General features: G+C 40.1%; 1 non-coding gene across 1 annotated transcript; it reads right to left on the bottom strand.

Annotated features, from left to right (window-relative positions):
• Window positions 1-2873: 2873 nt before the first annotated feature.
• Window positions 2874-2947, bottom strand: trnat-agu (transfer RNA threonine (anticodon AGU)). The gene has a single exon. It is a non-coding gene; the product is annotated as a tRNA-Thr (tRNA).
• Between the last annotated feature and the right edge of the window lie 3942 nt (window positions 2948-6889).

Genomic DNA, 6889 nt, shown 5'->3' with positions numbered 1-6889 from the left:
TTGGTCTCCATACTATACTATGGTCGCTGTAGTGCAGGTTCGCAGTTTTTTTTTTTGTGATGGGAGCTCACCCAATCCCTTGGTGTCTTTATACTATATTCACATGTACGGCTAGAGTGTGTTCATTGTCTTCCAATGAAAGGCGGGTGCCTTTTGCCGAAGTCGGGAGACATTGGAGGCTTGCCACACCCGGACTGTTAAACCAACGCATTAGCACGTCAAAGCGCATTGAGGACCTGGGCGCAATAGTTGTTTTGTCCCTTGATTTACTGATCTGCATTAATTAAATCTTGTCAGTCAGGTCTTTTTTTCTCTATTTCAATTGTCGTTTACACATGCACGACTTTAAAAGCTAGCAAGACAGGTTTCGATTCACATTAGCTGGCGAGCCTTGTTAAAAAAACTAATGATAATGTAACATGCCACTGTTTGTTCATGAACAAAGTTATACTGAGATTTCCTTAGATACGCGATTAAAAAATAAATAAAAATTTGAATCTCCTGTGGAACACATTCCATAAGAATCAGCGGTTCTACAATATATATCGCCTTTAAAGGTGGCTTCTCAAAACGCTTTACGGGATAAAAACAACCAGAACAGCAGCAACAACAATATTGTATTTCATTGCACTTTGAAAACCAAGTAATAACTTAACTCAGTACGTGCAAACGTTTTGTATGTTGCTGTCGTGAATGCCTGCGTACCCGTAAGTATCTTATTTGCCTTGAGTCCTGTCTACAGTATATTTGTCCCCGTACCCCCTCTCTCCCTCAATTCAATTCAATTCAAGGTGTTTTATTTGCATGACAGATGGGTACAATTCTTGTTGGGAATGTATACAGTACTTTGATATTTACACCCGGCGCGGCACCGAGGGAGCGTCTGCATTTATAACTTAGTTTTTAAAATTAGTCAAGCAATATGAAGCATCTCCTTTAACTTTTAAGTTCTTAAATTCTTAAGAAATCTTTAGATATTCTTTAGATTCTTTAGATACGCAATTCCATATTATATTCCCTTTTAATCAAATTCTAAAAGTATGCTTGTTGACTCCGGTATCACGTTAGTTAAAGACTTCGAAGCTTACAATGTTTAGGGAGAAATGGAATACTGGTGTGTATTTTTTTCTTTAAAGTACCAAGACCAGCTATATACTGTATGTTTATGTTCCAAAATTAATATCGTTTATGGCCTTCACACGCGTTACAGTATGCTCCTATTCTTTTTATGCTCAGCTACTAAGATTTCCCTTCAGTGGTAAAATTCAATATCTACAACGGGCACAGTAAAGACGTTTACAGTAAGTCTTTCTACGACAGACCAACGGACCACGAGTGCCCCTGTCGGTCAACCAAACACGCACCGCGGTATTTTGCGTCATCGCGCGTCACGATGCACGACGCCGTAGCCAATTACCTGCGGTACGTGTCTGTACCGCGTACTTTGAATGGCTGCATCTGTTTTTTGTGTGAAGGGGGGAAACCATGCGTGTGCTGCAAACGATCTTAGTATCGAAGTGCCGTCCCACATAACCGATCCGAACAATCTGCTTTACAGAGGAGCACTGCCGGAGCTTATCGTTGGCAAACTGAAGACCAGGCCGACCTCTTCTGTGACTCTTGAACACTGAATCTCAAGGTTGTGAATTCAAGCTCCACGCTGGCGGGAAATTCCATAGGTAATGATCACATTTTCTTGCATGCTAATCAAAAGAAATATTAAGAAACTTTTCCCGATACCAGTTTTTTACAAAAGTAAAGGCACACGGCACATGTGTGCCACATCACGTCCGAGTTTAGTGACAACTACCTCAGAGATTGCAAGATGGCACAAAACAAAGTTTCAGATCAGATCACTTTTTTATCAAAGGTTCAAGCAAACCCGAATACTTTTGCAAGAGACATTTCAGAATCCCAGTCAAATCCAGTACGATTGCTGGATCCTTCGTATTCGACTGAACTATAGCACAGATCTGCAGTCCACCATTAGAATACTGTGGGTGTGTTGTATAAGCCATACCGCCCAAAATAGTTCTAAAACAGGAGATGCATCCTCGTTTAGGAATGTGGTATAAAGTGAAATGGTCTGGGAAGAGTCCTACGTTTGAACAGTTCAAAATAGACGTAAAGGGGTATTTATGGACTCTTTCGAAATGTAAGAACAAGCTGTGCGGACCTTATCTTTATTTACCTTGTGTAATCGTTTTTCATAAAGTGTAATTGTATTATAGCATGTGCCCCTGACGATTTTCTTGATACGTTATATGTGCTCTTGTTTGTATTGTATGTAGTTTTGTTGTTCAAATAAAACGTAAAAGACATAACTTTCCGGATGCGGCTGCTGTAAAAATAAAATGACATCAAGGGTGCTGTACGCAGAGGTCTGAAACCTGCTCCACAGAAGATCTTTATCCAGAGATGTTAAAGAAGTTGAGATCTCGCCATGAGAGGGGAAGCATCTCAGAAAAAGCAGGTGCAGTCGGTTCCACGGTCATAACGCCACTAAGTCAGGCGACAAGAGCAAAACCCACCCGGCTTCCTCCGAGCAAGTAATGAGACAAAGAGACAGCGCACAGCGGGTAGCGTGGCCGAGCGGTCTAAGGCGCTGGATTAAGGCTCCAGTCTCTTTGGGGGTGTGGGTTCGCATCCCACTGCTGCCAGGTGCTTCTGTCGAGACCCCCTTTCAGCTGACTTCAGACAAAAGGGAGGGAGCTGCTTTTTGGCAGTCTCTCGAGAAACTAAGCAAAGTGTTTAAAGATGCTTTCTCAGCTTGACATCAAGGCACAAAACAAAAACCTTCTTACGTCCTCTCAACCCAAAAGCGCTTGGGATTTGCCCGTAAGGATAAATTCTGTACAGTAAGACAGTAAGACAGGCACCGCTGGGAATCGGACCCAGGATCTCCTGTTTACTAGACAGGCGCTTTAGCCAACTAAGCCACGGTGCCGCCAAAGTGCTGTCCTTTGACAGCCACTTGGACACGTCTCAACTGCTCTGAGACATCTGCGTTCCATGATCCGTGTTTCATCAAACTCTGAATCTCAAGATTGTGAGTTTGAGCTCCACGCTAGTGGGAAATTCCATAGTTAATGATCAAATTCACTTGCATGCTAATCAAAAGAAATATTAAGAAACTTTTCCTGATACCAGTTTCATAGTGACTTTGTAGGTGACATGTTCTTTATGAGAATAATGTTTCGTATGCGATCAATAACAGCACCAGAAAAAAATACCGGAAAGAAATTATCTGTCACTAAGGAAATTCATTAAATGAAGCCAAGACATAATCAGAAAATCGATATCAAGGAAATGTTAATCACTTTACATGTTCTTTAGCGTTTTTATATATACATACTGATAGACATTCAAGGCGTTCTAGTCGCTGTACTCTAAATGAAATCACAGTACAGTACAGGACATGCAGTGAGGAGCTCACGCAACGAATACTCTTGAACGCAACAAAAGTAATGGCACACGGCACATCACGTCCGAGTTTAGTGACAACTACCTCAGAGATTGAAAGCTGGGTAGTTTCAGATCACTTTCGATCTTAGTATCGAAGTGCCGTCTCCCACATAACCGATCCACAGAAGAACTGTATCCAGAGGTGTTAAAGAAGTCGAGATCTCACCATGAGAGGGGAAGCATCTCAGAAAAAGCAGGTGCAGTCGGTTCCATAGTCATAACGCCACTGTCGGACAAGAGCAAAAGCCACCCGGCTTCCTCCGGGAAAGTAATGAGACAAAGAGACAGGGCATAGTGGGTAGTGTGGCTGAGTGGTCTAAGGTGCTGGATTAAGGCTCCAGTCTCGTTGGAGGTGTGGGTTTGAATTCCACTGCTGCTAGGAGTTTCTGTGTTACAACCACCAAGTGGAGCAATGTGTTAAAAGCTACTTTATCAGCTTAACATCAAAGCAGGGAGAAAAAAGTGTTTCTTCTTCTCAACACAAATTCTTGTTTCCACCTTCAGCAGGGAAGATTGTCTACCAAGATCACTTTTGAGTCAGTGCAAATCACAGTGCGCCCTCAATTTTAATGTCGGTTGTGCTCCTTTTATCTGTGAAACGTTAATGTTCTGCATTTTCAAGTCGAGTCATCCTCAGGGGTAGAGCTGATTAAGTCTTTCCGCATAGCGCTCCATCAGAAATAACTTGTCTAAGTTCCAAAGAGATTGTGGGTTTCACTTCAAGCAATCACAAAGCATACCTCACATGTCAGATCTAAATGGGGAATTTGTTGGTTACAAAGCTGAACGTTTTTCCATGTTCTGCTAGAGTATCCACTGGCTTGCCTTTATCAGCTGTCTTGGAAAGATAAGCTGTGCTTCGTCTCAGGAAAAATCATTAGTACTGTCATTTTATTCTGTGCATATGGCCGATATTTAAAGTATATAAAAATCACGAGTTCATAGATTTATCCAAATATCAACGGCACCTTGTAAACCTTTGATAAGAATTCCTTCAATCCAATGGTTTCACTCCAGGGAAAAGGCAGGGAAACATAGAGTATTCTTATTTAAAGACAACATCCGTATTGGATTGCATGTCAGCAGGCATCACTCAGAATTCCTAATATGATTTTGAATTCAGTTTTGCAGTTCTTTAGTGTTTAACTACTTTCAGAGAGTCCTTTATTGACCTTGCTGAAGCAGAGAAGCGACATAATCACAAATGTGACCAGTGTTTCTGCTGTTTCTGGTTAATAATGATTATTATTTTGTATTTTGATTAGTATTTTTCGTAGCATTCTTCCTCAGCTTTTAAGTTATTTGGTGAGCAAGAACCACTGAGAACGAGTCTGAATCAATCAAGAACACATACGGTACTGCTGTCCTGTGTACAACTGCTTCTTCCTAATTGAGCTTTTCAGTGTTGAAGAAGACGTTTCCAATTTCGATTGCTGGTTTCAGAGGATGTGCTACAAGATCACAGATTCATTTGAAAAGATTTGGAGATGCATTGGCTGGGATTCAAACCTGGCTCAATTGCATGAAGGCACCTATACTCAGCAACGAGAGGAAAGGAGAAGGGGCCAGAGGTAGTGTGGCTGAATGGTCTAATATGCTGGATTTTAGGCTCCACTCTCTCAGGGGCGTGGGTTTAAATCCCACTACTGCCCAATGTTTTAAGACCTTACTTCCTGTGATTTGTAATGTGGTCAGTAAAAGCACTTTATGTAAGTATCTCTTATGTCAGCGCTACAAGTCACTTACTGCTCCACAGGTCCGGGGTTCAATCCCTGGCATCTTCAGGTGTTTTATATTACTGTACTCACATCGCAATCTTCTGTTGAGTGAGAACTCTTTGCTCGTGTTCATAGAGAGCCAGGTTTACCTTTTGAATCTCACCCGGGATTTCCTGAGAGATCATTCAGCGAGCGATCTCGCACAGTGGACTCGGCACTGAGCTGAAAGCTGCACGAATTCCTCACTGTGTGTCCTGAATAAATGTGCAGCACAGTGACATGAACACCTTCAACTTTTTCTGTATGTGAAGGAAAATGCAAAAGAGTATGAAAAGTATTGATTGTATAAAATATCCATGGTATAACTCGAGAAAAAACTGAAGCCCAAAACAACGACTTTTGATGATTACAAGAAATTCAAGAAACACAACCATCCGCAGATGGATTTGGACCCTGAACTCTTAAGTTAAAAGAACAAAAGCGAAGTAAACTCTCTTCATTGTCTTATAGTTTGTGAAACAAAACAATTTCTTACTTTCTTAATAATTTCTTACGATTTATATAATTTTAACAGAATCACAATTACAAACATTTGGGGTTAAACTGTTATTCACATACTCTAACGAAGAGAAACGTTATTGTCTTCCGGTGTGTGAGCCCATTTCTCAAAAAATAAAAAAATAAGTTATATAAATTGAATTTTTCTATTTTTTAGGCTTGCATAGTCTTATTCATATTTCAGTTAAACCTTTTCTTCTGTAGTAATTTCATTTAATATTAAAATTAGTCCTGATTTACAATTTTTGGACATGGTTCATCTTAAAGAATTTTGTAATAAGTTTCAGTTTAGGAAAATCGTGCCCAGAAGCTACCAAAACTGGTAATGTTCACATAATGTGTAATGCAATAGCAGCAGTTGGGGTGGGAAAAAAAAGGCATTTCTTGGTATGAATCCTAAAATTTCATAGATGGCGTTCTAGGACTTCTCGCTTCAGATGAAGCTGTCAATACATCATAGATTTGTACTCAATCAATATCAGCAGTGTTATCACTACCGAATGCTAAATATCGATCCTGGCAATACTTCATGCTCCGTCTCCAGAAAAATACTCAGCACTGTCTTTTTTCTGTGCACATGACCGTCTTTTAAAACATATAAAATCAAGAGTTCATTGATTTCTCCAAATAAAAACAATACATTTTAACCCAGTGGTTAGTATTCCTCCAATCCAATAGTTTTACTCCAAGTAAAAAGCAGCGCAATATATAGAGAGATGATATTCAAACATTTCAACGTTCTTATTGGATTGCCTGTATGCAGATATCGCTCAGAATTGCTAATAGGATTTTAATTCGGTTTTTCTCTACTACTTTTAGAGTCTTTTATTGACCTTGCTGAAGCAGAGAAGTGACATAATCACAAATGCGACCAGTTGTGCAGCTGTTTCTGGTTAATAATGATTAATGCGAAAAAAAACAGCTCCTTGCATTCAGAGCAAGAGCAACCAACGCGCTCGCTTGTTGAGTTGGGTATTTTCCGAGCTACTCTTCCTTAGCTGTAAAGTTATTTGGTAAGCAAGGACTTCTGAGAAGGAGTCTGAATCCATCAAGAAGACAGGAATTCTAATATTCTAATATTCTAATATTGAGATGCATTGACAATGCATCTCAAAAGGACGTATTAAATAAGAAAATGATCCTTTCTG

Source organism: Atractosteus spatula (genome assembly GCF_055471065.1).
Source record: "Atractosteus spatula isolate fAtrSpa1 chromosome 10 unlocalized genomic scaffold, fAtrSpa1.hap1 SUPER_10_unloc_6, whole genome shotgun sequence".
Classification (NCBI taxonomy): Eukaryota; Metazoa; Chordata; class Actinopteri; order Semionotiformes; family Lepisosteidae; genus Atractosteus; species Atractosteus spatula.
The sequence above is the reverse complement of the archived record's forward strand: the minus strand, read 5'-3'. Positions and strand labels throughout refer to the sequence as shown.